At 37.8% G+C, this 18,786-nt stretch overlaps 2 pseudogenes; one reads left to right on the plus strand and one right to left on the minus strand.

The window, feature by feature from the left end:
- Nucleotides 1-1,128: 1,128 nt before the first annotated feature.
- LOC100760861 lies at nucleotides 1,129-4,894 on the minus strand (annotated as a pseudogene).
- Nucleotides 4,895-13,648: 8,754 nt separating this feature from the next.
- LOC100755654 lies at nucleotides 13,649-17,835 on the plus strand (annotated as a pseudogene).
- The last annotated feature ends 951 nt before the right edge of the window (nucleotides 17,836-18,786 follow it).

The raw sequence follows: 18,786 nt of genomic DNA on the forward strand, positions 1-18,786 counted from the left end.
AATATCTAACTCTAACCCCATAACTGGGGTCACAAAAGACCAAAACTCAGACTGAGGAATTTGGAATTATTGTCTAAGAGCAATAGCACAAGAAATACATGTTGGACGTGTTTAGCCTTGGTCAACATGTCTGGGGTGGGTAGTGATAGGTGCATAATATGTCAAGAGTGGTAATGAGGCTGAAGTAACTCATAACACATACCATCAATTCAAGGTACAGACGTAGATGCACATATCTTTTAAGTCTCTATCAAAAACATAGAAATCTTCAGGAATTAGATTTGCTGAACCTAAGAAAATTAGAATAAAAAAGAAATTGTAATGTAAGACATTTGACCTCCATCTGCTTGAGAGGCAGGTTCAGGATAGCAAATTCAAGACCTGTATGGGCAACTTAGTGAGATTTCTTAAAAATAAATAGAAGGAGTTAAAGCGATGGAGAAGTGGTTAAGAGTACTTACTGTTCTTCCAAGGACCTGAGTTCAGTTTCTAACACATATGTTATCCTGTAATTCCAGCCTCAGGGGATTCAACAGTATCTTCTGGCATCTGTAGACACCTGTGCACACATGGCATACACTCACACAGATTCATTCACATGAATAAAAATAAATCTTTAAAGTTTTTAAAGTAAATAAAAAGAGACCTGTGGTGTAGATCAAAGAAAGTATGTGCTTAATTTGTAGAATGCTCTGGTTTCAACTCCAGGTACAGTATGAAGCAAATAAGAAGAGTGAAAAGGTATGAAACATATTACTTGGTACTTTATTTTATAAGCATTGTGGTTCTTTCTTACAAATCAACTGTATTATATTTCTCAAGAAATTGACTTTTAAAATAATTTATTTGAAGATATTCTGAATTCCATTTTATCAAGAAAGCTTGGTTTAACAAACAAGAAAAAAACTATCTGTCATATTGTGCCTGAATCAGCACCTTGAAGAAAGTGAGGGTCTAACCAATAACTGAAGAATAAAGCCAACACCACACACCAAATAAAATGAAACTACTCTTGACATGGTAGGGGAGCTACCTCAAGATTTTTTTGTCTATGATTGTTCTGTTTTTTTTTTTTAAGTAAAGAAACAGAAAATCATATGTTAGCTTCCTCAGTTATCTGTGGGAACTCTAAGTTCTCCACCCCAATCTTATCACTGCTTCTTTTACCTCCTTATTCTTCAGTGTATAGATGAAGGGGTTAAGAGTTGGAGTTATTACCATGTAGAACAGGGGGAGAAACTTGCCCCCTTCATGCACATAGCATAGTGAGTCCTAGGTTGCAGATAGACACCTGTGACAGTACCATGAAGAGAGAGACAAAAGAATGTGCGAAGTGCAGGTGCCAAATGCTTTCTTCTGCCCTGTAGTTGATTTTACCTTCAGCACAGACTTCCCAATGGCACCGTAAGAGGAAAGGATGGTGACCAAGTGTAACACTACAAGAATAAAACTGGCTATGGGCATCTGGACTTCATTGTAGGTACAATCTGCACTGGAGAGCTGAATCACAGCTGGAACTTCACATACAATGTCATCTACCACCCAGTGGGAGCAAAAGGACAATGGAGGGGGGTAGCAGAAAACTGGATCAGAGTCTGAATCAGGCCAGCACCCCAGCAAAAACAGTGAGTTGCAGATAGACTTTGGGGTGCATGACAATTGTATATCTCACAGGATGACACACTGCTACATAGCGGTCCAAAGCCATGACAACAAGAACACATTCAGTGGCACCAAGCCACAGGAAGATGTAGAGTTGAGTGGCAAAGCCATGATAGATGATAATCTTGTCTGGACATCCCAAAATAACCAACATCTGAGGCACACAGCTGCTGGTGAAACAAATATCTAATGAGGCTAGATTGGAAAGGAAGAAGTACATAGGCATCTAGAGCTTGGGGTCCATTAAGGAAACAAGAATTATAACTGTATTTGCAGCAAGAGTCAAATAATAAAAGACCAAAATGACTCCTAAAAGTGCCTTCTCTAAAGCCAATTTTAAAAAAAAACAACAATGGTGCCAGGTACCACAAGAGTAACAGAACTGTGCTGTTTTCTGGGATTTTGTTTTTTACTTTTTTTTAAATGGAGTGTGCTGGATGTCTCTACAATTTTGTTCAAATGACTGCAAGAACCTGGAAAAGCTGTTGCTGCTATTGATGCATAACATACTGCCTTATCTAAATATAGTCTGTCTGAGAAGCCATGGAGGATGAAATTGCCAGACTGTCATTGCAAACTGTGGCCGTGTTTCCTGGGACAATTGCCTCTTCAAGACATGACAAAAAACGTGGTTGCTCAAAAGCCTGTGAAGATCCTAGCAAGCAGGAAGCAAGTCAGAACAAATTGTTTTATTCCTTTTTACTTAAGAATATGAAGTTATAGAGCTGTTCCCATGTGGAAGGACCAGCATATACATACGTCACCTGTCCTGTAGTCTTTCCTGGTAGTCTTTTTTTATGTTTATAGCCAAGATTTTCAGGAGGTCTCCCCCAATCAAATCTGAGCTTCATTAATTTTGAAGAGAAGCATAAATTTTTGTTTCCTGTGGAAACAAGGACATAACCTCTGTTCCAATGCAACATATTTTTGACTTCCACCCTAAAAACATTTTTAAAATATATAGGTTGGTTTAATTTAGCAGTTTCCATAATCCAATATCTCTCAGTAGCTATGGTTTTTGTTCATTAGCATTTAAAAATTTAAAATCAATAATCTACCATACAGGATAATAAAAAAGAATATGAAGTTAGCCTGTAGTGCTTAGGGGTAAAAGAATAGATTGAGTGAGTAGTTTATTTGATATCTACCATTTATTCTTTTTATATTTGATACTTTATACCTGTAGCTCCTCAAGGTAAACTGAGTAAGATATAATTGCTTTCTAATAAAGCCACTTTGATAGATATTAAATATGCTGCATATTTGTTATTGAAGACTGAGGGTTTACTATGTTTACTGAATATACAGACTGTGCAATACTTATTATCACTTTGCTTCCTCTTGTTTTTTGTGCATCTCAATTTGTCTGGCTATTTTCTTCTTGTTTCTGTCTCTGCTCTGTATTTTTCATTTCTTCCTATTTGGATTCTCCTCACATCTCTTTTGTCTTTTTAATTCCTCCTTTTCATTTTATCTCTTAATTTCCAAGCTTGAGTCACCAATTAGTCATTTTTATGCTGTGTGATCTCATGAGTGGATTTGATCGTCTGCTTCATATTTTCACTATCCCCTTAGGGAAAAAAAAAAAACCTTAAAATAAATGAACTCAACCCCCAAGTAACTTCTGAGTGTTGGTAATATAATCTGACACATCTGTATTTAATTGGCCTTTTCATCAGCGAAGATTAGCACTTGGTCATCTTTATAAGTATTCCTCATTCTCCATTTGGGGGCAAATTTGACACTGAAATAGTAATTTCTAAATTTTATATAGTAGGATATTCATATACTTTACAGAGTGATGATGAAGAATGATAATGAAAGTGAACTGAATAAACCAAAAGTTGGAAATAGTATTAAAACATTTTAAATCAATAAAAACCAGTACAAATTATTTAATACTATATATGCATCTGAGCCTTGTTTCTGAGAAAGACTGTGGTGTGCATTTCTGCAATTCTTGGATTCTACATATCAGTTTATCTACTTTCTGTCTCCTATCTTCTAATTAATTGCTAATCATTTCAGGAAATATATTTCCCCAGGATCAACTGTTTATGCAATGTAATTTTCATTAGGAGACAGTCTTAGCCTACCTGGTTTTCATTATACAAAATTCAAGAGTTCTCTTTATCTGTTCCTGTTTGGATTGTCATTTTCTAGAAAATATCAACTATCTCTTGAATGTCTTTTCAAGTCACTTTTTTTTTGGTTCCAAGCATTATCCAGGGAGTTCATATAGACACATGGTGTCCCTCTGATCCTTATGGTCATGAATGTAAAAGACAGCTTTTGTACATTTCTCTTAAAGTTCAGATATAGCTCATTGATTGAGCCCAGGTTTTATTTTAGCAGAACTACTGAATCCTCTGTGAACTCACATTCACTGCAGACAAACTGACAGTGGACTGCTTTAGGGACCCAGTATATACTCCTCTCTCTGACTTGAGGTTTCAAATCATGAGAGACCATTTTGCATATGAACAAGAGTTTCCCAGAAGCACTGAGACTTAACGACCCAAGAGAAATCCTCAGCTGAAGATGGTGGCAAATGGATAAATATTAGCTAGTCTTCCTTCTGGTACATAGGTACTTTTGTCTGGATGGTCCTTAGAAAAATATATACCCAATCAATAAATCCTGGCTATAAAAACTCTACATTGTGTTTCCTATTTACATGTCTCATTCTCCTTTTCCCCTTTACACTTGATTCGGTATCACTGCCAAGTTACTTGACTTTACCTACTTCTTCAGCTAAATTCCTGCTTTTAGGAGAACCTAAATAAAAAAGTGATGGCTAGAAATTGGCTTAGAAGTAAATACCTTAGAAGAATATCTGGGAAATAAATTATCCATCAGTCAGATTACCAAGGACCCTGAAATAGTGAATAATCATGATACCTCCTGGCATGCACTAACATCACCATCACTCATATTCTCTCCTACTTATGGAGTTAGATGAAAAAGCTGAAGGGGCTCTAGTATGGCAAACACAGGCCCAAGCATGGCAAATATTGTAGACATCTTCATGTCCTTCATTTTCCTTTCCTCAGCCTCCATTTACACACTTCCCCACTCTCCAAATTCCTCATACCTATCTTGCCCTCTGCCCACTTCTTTAGTTAATCCACTGTATCCTACACTACCTCTTCTTCCTTTGCTGCATACCATACTCAAAGACATTTCTGCCTATGTCTCCAAACCCAATACTTCCTACCTTTAACCAGCCCATGCCTAGGCCTCAAACCCATTATTCCTAAGACCCCACCTCCTCACCCTACAATACTCCCATATTAAAAACAACAAAAACCAACAAATCCTTTCTCCTGGTCCAGGACCTTCATTTCATAAACACTGCCATTATCTCTCTCCACCCTATGGTCCCCTTCCAGGCCTTACAGACCTGGCCTGGCCTGCCCTTTTTCTTTTCTCTCCTGCCTCCTTCAGTATGTATATGACCTTACCCTTTGCAGTCCTTCCCTCTCTTACAGCCAATTTGGTACCACCTCACTCCTCAATTTCGTCAGCTCCAGATGTTACCAGATCTCACACTAAAACTCAATTCTCCTCTCCACAAGTCATCTATCTAGGAGTCTCTCTTACCCCAACCCATAAACACTTCATTTTAGATCATCTTGCCCATCTCCACTCTTTATCATTGCCTTCATGACCAACTTCCTCCACTCATGGATCCCTAAATACTCAGTTCTGATACATTACATATATTCCAAGCCATTTCTGGGCCTCTTCATGACCACCTTCCTCCTATCTGTAAACAACAGCTTAAATTTAAATATTGTCCTTTTTACCCTTGCCCTTTGCCTCCCAAAACTATACAAAATCTTTCCATCTTTACATTTCCAAAACACATAAATACTCTCTAGGACTGACCTTTGCCCCTTTCACCTGTCTTTCTAAAACTAGAAAACCCTGTCCCCAGTTGGCCTCCCTGTCTACAAACTCTTGCTACAGCCTCTCTGTTCACTTCTAAATCTGACAAATTAACTCTGGGATTCCCTCTCACAATACCAATCTATTCCCACCACTGTCTCTCTTAACTCCTAACTTAAGAAATACCCTAATACCTTCCACTGTCTCAGATTCTCCCCCTCCAACTTCTTATCAAAAACACATCACTTGAATTCCTTGCCTGTCCTCGCTTCAATCCATCCCTGATTATCTCTTTGCCTCAACTCTCTCCAGGTCCTTTTCCCTTCTATCCAAAACTCTAAAATATCTCTCCCCATCCCTCTTATACACAAGAGAGTTATCTAGCTACTTCTGCCTATTCTTTTTGCACAGATGACAACTCCTTCTTGTCAGAAGGTCACAACATACTGACCTCTCCATCATCAGTAAAGACAATAATTGTGCAAACATAACATCCTATCAAGCTGCCCTTTCATCCCTTATGACTCACCCCACTTCCCTCCAGGCCACCCTAAAACTTAGATACCAGATAACAACATACCTAACCCTCTTCAACACAGGACATCATTTGCTACTTATACCAAAAAATTCACTCTAATACTAAATCCCTTTTATTCTTTCTCCAAACCCACCTGATTCTCATCCCAACATATAAGACCTTTTTACAAAAGCAAACCCTCATTTACAATTAGGTCATCTCACTAACTCTGCCTCCACTATACAACCCCTTGCCTTTCTCATTCTTCAAGTTATAGGTCTGTTATATGTTATAACAGTCTATGAAAATGTTTTAAGGTATGTAAATACAAGATATGAAGGTCTGAGGATATAAAATTTAATTGTAAAAGTCTGTAAAATGTTTTAAGGTCTGACGATTTGAAAAGTTACATAAATTGTAAGGGTTTGAGAGATTTGGGGGTCTGAAAAAATAATTTAAGGTATCTGAAAAGTTATTTCAGATCTTTCCTTCTGTCTATGTTATTGTTTCAATCCCCAAACTTTTATAATGATGCAAAGACGTAAACCTACTCCTCCTTTTTCCTGCAATATAGATTTATCAAAAACTTTTGTCTTCTTTACAAACAAAATTTCTTATAAGTTTCAGGAAATTGACTTAAATCCACCTGTCACAAATCAAATGAACTCCAGAGAAGTACTCCCATCAACCAGCAATCTAAATTTCCCCACCTGTCTGTTCCTGAGGGTGGAATCACTCTTCCCCTTCCCCTGGTCTTAAGACTCCCTGTTGTAGACTATTATTTTAAGATACGTTAGATGTTTCTTGCTAACTCCACAATGGCTCCCTCTTCCCTTGGTATCTATTTCCTTGCTCTTCCTGTCTGTCCTTCTTCCAACTCGAGCTTCCTGATCCCTCATGTTCTCCTCCCACACCACCCTCCTCTCTCCCTCCAGGCTCCCAATTTACTCATGAGATATTATCTATTTCCCCAGGGAGGGGGTTGTATGTATATCTTGCTTAGGGTCCTCCTAGTTTTCCTGGGTTGTATGGTCTGTAGGCTGGTTATCCTTTGTTTTATGTCTAATAAAAACCCATAGACAGATATTGGGGTTCAAGTTGAAGATCAGAAAAGCAAAAAAAGCCACCAGAGAGCTCTTATCTCCACCAAGCCTGGGGCAATCCTGTTCTCAATGTGGCTGGAGACTAATTGCTAGCAGTGAGACCCGTTCCTGTTTTATATACGCCTCTAGTGCTGGTATAAAAGGCGTATATCACCATCGTCCAGCTTCTATGGCTAACTAGTGTGGCTGTTGGGATTAAAGGCCACTACTGCCTGGCCTCTATAGCTAAGGCTAGATTTACATTATGATCTTCAGGCAAGCTTTAGTAGACCACAAACAATGTAACACCACAGAAGTCCAATAATTATAATTTGTAACAAGGTTAAGGTGGTAACAAGTATGATAATCATGATAATAGTTCTAACCTAAAAGCTATACTTTGAGATGCTTCTACTGAAGGAATGCTATGAAAATAAAAACTTTTCACAGCATTTAGAGATGCTATCACTTTTTTTCAGACCTAAGAACTTAATTGTAAGAGTCAAAGAACCATAAAGAAGACCAACTAACTACCAAACAACCAATAAACTCGACAAAGTCTCATTAGACATTTTTGTGAGAAATCCAAGGTTCTGTAGGGGATATAAGACACTAAAAATATAGAATGGTTGCCATTTTCACTTACTTTAAAAACTGGAACTGGGACATGAGAGACAATTCAGTGGTTAAGACCCCTTGCTGTTGTTTCAGGGGATATGAATTCCATTCCTGGAACCCACATCTGGAAGACTCACAACTACAGAGGTCTCACTCCAGAATATCTCAGACCCTCTTCTGGCCTCCACAGGAACTAACTTATGAACACACACACACACACACACACACACACACACACACACACACACACACACAGAGAGAGAGAGAGAGAGAGAGAGAGAGAGAGAGAGACTGACAACTACTATCAAACCCACTTCCTGATTGATTTGACTTTTCTAAATTGGCTAGAGCTGTCTCTTACAATATGTTAGATGAATGAAGTCTGTAATTTCCTATAAATCAGTCAGAGCTCTTATATGAGGCAGATTTCTTGCTAGATGATATATTCCTCCAAATCTCCCCTGATTTCATTCCAAACTCCAGAGCAATCACTAAATTATAGTGCCTATATGAGGAAACAGCAACATCAAAAACAACATCTTAAGTCAGCAGGACTGGTCTAAAAATTGATAATGAAGAAGATCCTACAGTGGGAACCAGGTTATGAATCCGACATGGGAAAGTTTATGGTCATATAAACACTCCTATGAATTAGTAATTAAATTCATGGAAAAGTGCTGGACCTGATTTTAGTGTACTTCAGAGATATATTATTAACGTTCTGATACCATAATATCTACATTGAGTGAATAGTATTTGCTGCTATAATTGTCTTGGAAGAATATTGAATTGAATGTCAGAAAGATCATGCACCAACAGAACACCTATCACTTTATAGAAACTTCTTTCATATCGCAAAGAACAGAGCCTTTGTTAAAGAACAAAGAAGTTATGCATGATGGTGCATACATGCAATTCAGTCATCAGGAGGCTGAGGAAAAATAGTAACCAATTGAACGTCATCCTGAAAACCCTTGAAGGTGTAGAAAAATGATCTAAGTAATTTAACAAAATAGAAAGCAAGAAAATTTACTTCTTCTGATTCTCAGTGGATGAGGACACTTGATACTTAGATACAGTCTGGGAAAATTTTGTTTACCAGATACATATTCATAATGAAGACAATGCTGAATTTTGTGCTAAGATCTGACCCATTAGATATTGCACATAAACAAATATTGATGTAAATATCAAACTAATAAATTTTCTAAGCAAGTGAGTAAGGGAGGCTCTGGGTATTTGGGCATGTCTAGGCAATATAATATTAGGTTGGTGACCACTTTTATTCAAATTTTATGATTACATATCTTATTTTCAAATTGTACCAGTGTTTTAAAATTATGTATTATTCTTTATAGTAAGAAATGGACTTTGCCTCATAATTTGACTTATAAAAGCACACATATGCCCACTCATTTAGAGGAAAGATGAATAAAATAACATGTAACAAAATGTAAACTAGATTACAACTCACAGTCTAAATGTACTTACCAGACTGCGTAGATAAGTTAGTGTTTTTTATCCCTTAGCCTTTGCAATAAAGTACTTTTGTCTTGTTTTTCAAGTTTTAGTATATTTTAAGAGACTATTTTCACTCAGTGGCATGCTTCTTTTCACAATAAACTTTAATTTGGTGCTGGGGAGATGGCTCAATGGGGAGGAGCGCTTGCTGGGCTGTCGTGTCCACCCTTGACCAGCAAGAACGACGCAACACCGAGGAATCTTCTTCAACACAGTTTAATCGGGAACTTCTTGATTTACAGTGAAATGGCGGCCCCAGGTCGAGGGAGATGCGGGCTGATATAGTCTACATCTACCAATCACCTAACCCTACATGGCGCACCAGGATAGGTTGTTTCCAAGCAGAATTAAAAGGATACATGACCTTTACCAAATTAGGAGTTGTTTACCACAGAGAGCACTCGCCGTCGGGCTGGCGGAGGGCAGAAACCGGCGCCATTTTTTGGGCGCGGTGCTTTGCAGCTCCCAACACTGGGCAAGCATAGTAACAAGATAAAGTGAATCTGTAGCATCCATATAAATGCAGAGTGCAGCTGCAGAAGCCTGAAATTTCAGTGCTGGGGAAAGTTAGCAATAGAAGGATCTGGGGGATTACTAGCCTCACATGCTAGTAATGATATTTACATTAGTATTACAAATGATATTTATAATGTAATTAAAGATAGTGCCAGTTGAGAAATATGGCAGTGGTAGGTTCTCCTCCAAAATTGATGACCTCACAGCCCCAGGTGGTTGGCTTGTTTCTAGTACCAGGCATAGTTTTCCTTTTTACCTAAAGGTGTGTGTGTGTGTGTGTGTGTGTGTGTGTGTGTGTGTGTGTGTGTGTGTGTGTGTGTGTGTGTACTTACGTAATTTACATGAAATCTTCCTATCTGGGATACCAATTCTCCCTATAAGGGTCACAGACTATCTAAGAAAATTCCCACACCAGGAATGAAAAGCTTTCTTTGAATTGCTGGTCAGGTTGCCTAAAAGACTCCCCAAACATTTTTATTATTTTTTATTTAAATTAAAAACAGTCTCATTTTACATACCAACCCCAGTTCTCTCTCCCTCCCATCCTCCCACTGGCCCCATCATCTCCCCATCCCACTCCCCATCCACTCCTCCAGGGGTCTCATCCTCTCTAAGACTCCACAAATATTATAGGCAACTGCTGTTGCTCTTCAGAATGGAAGGTAAGTCTCTATTGCTGAAGGCACCATGAACTGGGTCACAGGACCCAGAGGATCTGAAAACCTTCTCCCTAAGAACTAACTTTCATGGTACCAGAACACTCCATGAAATCTTCTAATGGAAGAAAACAACCAGTGGTCACATACAACTATGATGCCTCTGGAGCACAACAATAACCAGCATGGCACAATACACCTGAGGGAGAAATAGTGGCACATATACCTTGGTGGTAACCAACATCTCTCTATGTGGTTTTGATCTCTTTTTAATGGGTTGTCACATACGATCCTTTGTCCATAGATTGTCTAATTCAAATGGGATATGGGGAAAAATTAGTAAATGAAGTGTTTTAAAAGATGTGGGGATGTTTTAAAACATTAAAAATTGATTATAATGGAGCTGGCACTAACTGTGAATCCATTCTGAACACACAGTCTGAAATAACAAAGGAAAGTGTGCACAACACAAATGTGCTTTGTAGAAACTAGACTTCCTATAGAAGTCTATATGAAGTAATGTGAAGGTATAGCCTCTACAGGGTCTGTGAACATGTGCCGCCAGAGTTTCTGCTTGGGCAGTACTCCATACCAGCTGTCATTTCACTGTCTACTCTTTCTCTGAAAATTCCCATCATCTATACTCAACAAGAAACCAGATCATTCTTCTTCTGAAATCAGCCTTGAGAGGCACAGCCATGGTAGAAATACCAGGGGCTGGGGGCCAGAGGAAAGGAACAGAGAACACCCATCAGGTCTGCAATGAAAAGGGGGCACTCAGGTATCAGTGACTTTGTTTAGAGGAAGGACTATGGAATGGGAGTACAGAGAGAAACATCTCTAAATGTACCTGTTATTCAAAGTACTTGAAATTATTTCTCAAGATGATGTGCATTTGAATCATTAATACACATTGAAATATTCCAAATAACAGACTTCATAATGTTTTTGCAAGAACAGCGTGAATACAGTCATTACAATTAGATAAATTAATCCTGCATGAATTCATGAGGGACAAATCTCAAACTGCTGCATGCCCCCTGTGAAAAAATTCCAATAAGTAAATATAAGCATGTAAAGTAGGTATTATTCAGTAAGTAGTAGGCAGATTATTTTCTTGTTATTGTCCTTTTATTATGATAAAATACTAAATATTTAGAAGTGTTTTTAGTATTTCTACATTACTTATAGTGGATAGTGCATGTTTTATTGCATATTATCTTTGCTATTCTCGTGGATTTTAATATGCTGTATTGTTATTTCCTTAAATGAAGTAACATATCAAAAATTCTAATTTAAATTCCTCAGAATAACTACTGATTCAAACAAGCTCATCTCTAATTGCATACATTTTAGCTGGTGTTCAGTGTGTTGGGTAATGGAATCAGTTTATTTCAAAATGTATCCCACTGCAACAGAGATTGGCACCTATCCTCAGAATAGCAGGTAACTAATTGTGTGTGAGAAGCATATCCTCAGGGAGTTTATTCCCAAGGAACTGTCTCTGTCTAGTCACTCAGGGGAAGGCAAATGACTTGTCTGTGGAAACAATTCCCAGAAGACTCAGAAATAGCAAAGAAAAAGTATAACTTAAAAGCCTTCTTTGTATTTTTTATTTTTGTCTTCCTAACTTGAGCTTTCCCTCCACTTTGACACTTTTGTATGAACTGTAAACCTGAGAGTTCTGGAGCAAATCTTAAACTCTAACCTTCATTAGAGTCTCTCTGTCTTCTGAAAAGGAAAAATTCAAGTACCTTCCTTTATAATTACTTTTTACTAAATAAAGGGGTTCATAAAAATAAGGCAAGTAAAGAGGCACCTGTATTGACAGGCATGTATCCCCAGGAAAGGTGGAAAGTGTGGGTTGCAGTGTCTAATTACTATACAGGAAAGACAGCTTCATTTTAAAAAGATATGCTTTGGCTGTATCTATTTCAGTGGCTCTAGGAACAACTAGACTTTAATTTGCAACTCATTTCTTTCTCAGTTTATCACTGAAACCAAACTTAGAAACCCTTAACTTTCCACAAACACTATGGATGTTGGTTACCTGAGTGAAGTATTAATGTTTTAGTCAGTCATTTGATCTTATAAAAATGTTTAAAATATGAATAGTTTTGTTCCTCTGACTTAAAAAATCTTCTCCAATGAAGGGTGTTTTCAAAATAAACATGGCATTTTGCAGCCTCCAAAGCCAGAATGTACTGTAAATATAAAAGAAATTCTGGGTGTTGTTTAATTGAATGTCAGTGTGTTATGCTGGTATGAAAATGCAAACAGAAGTGTAGAGAGCATCCCAACAACAAATTAGCCTGTAACTGATCAATGATTTTTAAATGCTCCTAGATGAATATATCCCTGTGAGTTGAAATAGTGATAAATAACTGGATAAGAAAATAAAAGTCTCTTTTCTGTTCCCTTCCCTACCTGCCCCCAGTCTACCCACAAAATCTATTTTCTCTTCCAGGACAGTACCTTGTCCCTCACCGTGGACTGTTCCTCTGTATCCATTTGTTGGATCTGTGGATTATACTAGGGTTATTCTTTACATAAGAGTTCATATCTACTTATAAGTGAGTCCATACAATGTTAGTCTTTCTGGTTCTTGGCTGACTCTCTCAGTATGATTTGTTTTATTTCCACCCATTTTTTTTGTTGTTGTTGGACTCCTAACAGTGTGAATGAGGGTGTCTTTGACTCGCTTGCCCAAAGTAGTGAGATCCTTTCCTCCTACAGGCTTGTCTCATCCAGCATTGATAAAGGGTTTTTTGTCTAGTCTTACTGCATCTTGTTATATCATGTTTTGATAATGTCACTGGAAGGCCTTCTCTTTTCTGAAGGCAAAACAGGAGCAATGGCTCTTGGGGAGAGAGGAGGTATGTGGGGGGAATGTGAGGAGAGGAGGGAGGAAAGGCTGTACTGAGGATGCATTTTATGAGAGAAGAATAAAGAAAAAGAAAAAAGTCATTGAATTTCAAGAGCTGTACCATGATATATCATAAGAGTAACTAAAATAATCCAAAAACTCTGAAGACAGAGAGTAAAGATAAATAAACTGGAAGGTAAGTCACATTCATCTCAGGAGAAAGGAGAAGGGTGAGGTAGAGTACACATTAATATGACAGTTAGATAAATTTAATTATGGAAGAATTTGTAGAGACTAAATCTAAACTTGCTCTTTGGCCATGATGGGAAACATTGCCATCATTCTGGTGTCCATATGAGACCCCTGTCTCCAAAGTCCCATGTATTTCTTCCTCACCAACCTCTCCTTTCTGGACATGTACTACACCACAAGCATTGTGCCTCAGATGCTAACTCACCTAGGGGGTTCCACAAAGACCATCAGCTACATGAGGTGTGTAGTTCAGCTTTACTTTTTCACACAGTGGTGGGCACAGAGTGTGTGCTCCTGCTCCTTTGACCGCTATGTTGCCACCTGCAGGCCTCAGCACTACACCCTTTCCATGAAATCAGCATACTTGCCTCCTGTTAGTGTTCACTGTGTGGCTGACAGCAATTTCCTGTGCTGTCTCAGAGACCACTGTGACACTGCAATTGCCACTGTTTGGCCACAATAAACTAGATCACTTAGGGTGTGAAATCCCAGCTCTGATAAAAACTGCCTGTGTTGAAAAAGAGAGCAATAAGCTTGCTCTCTCTGTTGTACACATTTTTATGTTAGCTGTCCCTCTGTGTTTAATTCTTGCCTCCTATGCTACTATTGGACATGCTGTACTTAAAATCAAGCATGCAGAGGGAAGGCCTTTGGGACATGTTCCTCTCATCTCATAGTAGTTCTCTTATTCTATGGTCCAGCCATTAGCATGTTTCTCCAGCCCCACCTCCTCTATTACAAAAGACCAAACCAAGATTATGGCTCTCTCTCTCTTTTTTTTTTTTGCAGATGATTTTTTATTTGAATTAGAAACAAGATTGTTTTAAATGTCAATCCCAGTTCCTTCTCCCTCCCCTCCTCTCCTTAAACTCCTCCCCTCAACAGAAACCCAACCTATCACTTATCCTTTCTTCTCTCCAAGGAGGGTGAGGCCTTCCATAGGCGGTCATCAGAGTCTATCACATCCTTTGGGATAGGGCCTAGGCCCACCCCCATGTGTCTTGGCTCAGGGAGTATCCCTCTGTGTGGAATGGGCTCCCAAATTCCACCCTATGCTAGGGTTAAGTACTGAACTACTACAGGAGGTCCCGAAGATTTTCGAGATCTCCTCACTGAAACCCACTTTCCTGGGATCTTGATCAGTCCCATTCTGGTATCCCAGCTATCAGTATGGGGACAAAGAGCTCCCCGATGTTCAGGTCAGCTGTTTCTGTGGGTTTCACTAGCCTGGTCTGGACCCCTTTGCTCTACACTCGTCCTTCTCTGCAACTGGATTCCAGATCAGTTCAGTGATTAGTTGTGGGTGTCTTCTTCTACTTCCAGCAGCTGCTGAATGAAGGCTATAGGATGGCATATAAGACGGTCATCAATCTCTTTATCAGGGGAGGGCATTTAAGGTAGCCTCTCTTCTGTTGCTTAGATTGTTAGCTGGTGTCATCTTTGAAGATCTCCAGACATTTTCCTAGTGCCTGATTTTCCTGTAAACCTAAAATGTCTCTCTCTATTATGGTATCTCCTTTCTTGTTTTCTTCTATTCTTCCCCGACTCAAACTTTTTGCTCCCTCATGTCCTGCTCACCCCTCCTCTTCTCCCCTTCTCATTCTCCCAGCTCACTCTCTCCTCCTCCCATGCTCCCAGTTTTCTCAGGAGATTTTATCCCTTTCCACTTCTCCAGGGGAACATGTATGTCTCTCTTAGGGTCCTCCTTGTTTACTAGCTTCTCTGGCAGTGTGATTGTGACTCTATGTCTAAAATCCACTTATAAGTAAGTACATACCATGTTTGTCTTTTTGTGATTGGGTTACCTCTCTCAGAATGGTTTCTTCTAGTTCCATCCATTTTCCTGCAAATTTCAAGATTTCATTTTTTTTTCTGCTGAGTAGTATTCCATTGTGTAAATGTACCAAATTTTCTCTATCCATTATTCAGTTGAGGGGCATCTAAGTTGCTTCCAGTTTCTGGCTATTACAGATAGTGCTGCTATGAACATCATTGAACAGATGTCCTTGTTTGAATGTGCTTCTTTTGGGTATATGCCTAAGAGTGGAATTGCTGGATCTTGTGGTAGACTGATTCCCATTTTCCTGAGGAAATGCCATACTGATTCCCAAAGTGCTGTATAAGTTGGTACTCCCAACAGCAGTGGAAAAGTGTTCCCCTTTCTCCACATCCTCTCCAGCATAAACTGTCATTGGTGTTTTTTATTTTAGCCATTCTGACAGGAGTAAGACTTTTATCATGAAGGGGTGTTGGATTTTGTCAAAGGCTTTTTCGGCATCTAGTGATATGATCATGTGGTTTTTCTTTCCTCAGTGTGTTTATATGGTGGATTGCATTGATGGATTTTCGTATGTTGAACCATCCTTGCATCTCTGGGATGAAGCCTACTTGATCATAGTGGATGATTTCTCTGATGTGTTCTTGGATTCAAGTTGCCAGTATTTTATTGAGCATTTTTGCATCAATTTTCATGAGGGAGATTGGTCTGTAGTTCTCTTTCTTAATTGTCTCTTTGTATGGCTTGGGTATCACAGCTATTGAAGCCTAGTAAAATGAGTTTGGCAATGACCCTTCTGCTTCTATTGTGTGGAATACTTTGAGGAGAATGGGTATTAGCTGTTCCTTGAATTTCTGGTAAAATTCTGCACTGAAGCCATCTGGCCCTGTTTTTTTTGTTGTTGTTGTTGTTGGGAGACTTTTGATGACTGCTTCTATTTCACTAGGTTTTATAGGTTTATGTAAGTTGCTTATCTGTTCTTGATTTAATTTTGGAAAGTGAAATCTATCCAGAAATTGTCCATTTCCTTTAGATTTTCGAATTTTTAGGAATACAGGTTTTCAAAATATGACCTGATGATCCTCAGGATTTCCTCTGTGTCGGTTGTTATGTCCCCCTTTTCATTCCTGATTTTATTAATTTACAAGTTCACTCTCTGCCATTTGGTAAGTTTGGATAAATGTTTGTCTATCTTGTTGATTTTCTTGAAGAACCAACTCTTTGCTATATTGTCTCTTTGTATTGTTCTCCAAGTTTCCACTTTATCGATTTCAGCCCTCAATTTGATTATTTCCTAGTGTCTACTCCTCTGGGGTGCATTGGCTTCTTTGTGTCCTAGAGCTTTTAGTTGTGCTGTTAATTGTCTAGTGTGATTATTCTCCTGTTTCTTTGTATGGGCACTTAGCACTATGAGCTTTTCTCTTAGTACTGCTTTCCAAGTGTCCCATAAGTTTGGGCATGTTGTGTCTGCATTCTCATTGAATTCTAGAAAATCTTTAATTTCTTTTTTTATTTCTACCTTGACCCAGGCATTGTACAATCGGGCATTACTTAATTTCCATGAGTTTGTAGGTTTTCTGTAATTTGTGTTGTTGTTGATTTCTAATTTTAAAGCATGATGCTCTGATAAGATACAGGGGAGTATTTTAATTTTTTTGTACCTGTTGAGTTTTCTATGTTGCCAAGTGTGTGGTCGATTTTAGAGAAGGTTCCATGTGGTGCTGAGAAGAAGGTATAATTTTTTGTGTTTGGATGGAATGTTCTATAGATGTCTGTTAAGCCCAATTGGGCCATAACTTCTATTAGTTCCTTTGTTTCTTTGTTAAGTTTCTGTCTTGTGTTCCTGTCCAGTGGTGAGAGTGGGGTGTTGAAGTCTCATACTATAAGTGTGTGTGGTTTTATATGTGATTTGAGTTTTAATAATGTTTCTTTTATGAACGTGGATGCCTTTGTATTTGGAGCATAAATGTTTAGAATTGAGACTTCATCCTGATGGATTTCTCCTGTGATGAGTAGGAAGTGACCTCCTTCATCTCTTTTGATTAATTTTAGTTTAAAGTCCAATTTGTTGGATATTAGGATTGCTACTCTGCTTGTTTCTTGGATCCAATGGATTGGAAAATCTTTTCCCAAACTTTAATTCTTAGCTACCATCTGTCCTTGAAGTTGAGGTGTGTTTCTTGTATGCAGCAGAAGGATGGATTCTGTCTTCTTATCCATTCTGATAATATGTCTTTTTATAGGCGAGTTAAGACCATTAATATTGAGGGATATTAATGACCATTGCTTGTTCGTTATTTTTTTATTTGGATTTGGTGGTGGTGGTGAATTTATGTGTGGGTGTCCATCCCTTTTTTCTTTTGGCTGTTAGTAAAGTTGTGATTCCTACTCTGAACCCTTTCATCTATACCCTAAGAAAAAAGAATGTAAAGGGGGCATTAGGTAACCTACCCAGGAACATTTTTAGTTCAAAATGAAAGCTTATAGACATTTAAAATTGTTACAAATTTGTTACTTTTTCTATAACTCATTCACTGTACAAAGCTTATCTTTCTTTTTTTATATGTTCTTGCAAAACATATCTTTTTACTTGTGTTCTTTATAGTCATGCTAGGCAATGCTTAATCTTGGGTAGTATCAACCAATATGAATGGGTGCTCTGATTAGAAAATATATTAAAATATGTATATTGAGGTTAACATTCAGATGTAGTTACTTGATTAATTGCTAAAACAAACATAATTACATTGTTGCAAACTAATTGTCATGAACCACATAATAACCATTCATCAGTAGCTTTTTATTTTTGTCCTTTGTGAAATGAATCTTTACTCTCATTAAGTTTTCCCAGTTTCTTATGGGAAGGCTTGCTATACAGTGTGAATCAGAAATTGCTCTTAATGAACATGAAAGTTCATAGACTTTGTTTATGTGGATGCTTACAAAATGCAGTTAACTTCTTTTAAAGATCAATACACATGTATTCTATATGAGGAATTGGGGGGTTTATCATTAATTACTAAAAAAATAGAATAAAAAATGAAAACACATTAGATTTTTTAATATTTCTTTTGAATATTGCATTAATTAAATAACAAGAGAGTAATATGTAATGACAACCTGGAGCCATTTCTGTGCATATAACTGTGACAAGATGAAATGTCTTTTAAAACCATGAAAAAGTCAGCAATTTATAATTTGAATTTTGAATTGAAATAGGACTTGCTTATTTTATCCACAATATGACTTTTTATAGATATGTAATTTTCATTTAAGGATATTCAAATCTGCATGACTAACAGGTTAAATATTTAAAAGAGTTCTAGGGATAACACCAAGAATCTAAATTTTCTCCAGAAATTAGTTAAACCTCATTATAACAAATTGATGGATTATATAATTGGGTGATATTGGATAGTTTATGAATA

This window comes from Cricetulus griseus, chromosome 2 (assembly GCF_003668045.3).
Source record: "Cricetulus griseus strain 17A/GY chromosome 2, alternate assembly CriGri-PICRH-1.0, whole genome shotgun sequence".
NCBI classification, from domain to species: domain Eukaryota; kingdom Metazoa; phylum Chordata; class Mammalia; order Rodentia; family Cricetidae; genus Cricetulus; species Cricetulus griseus.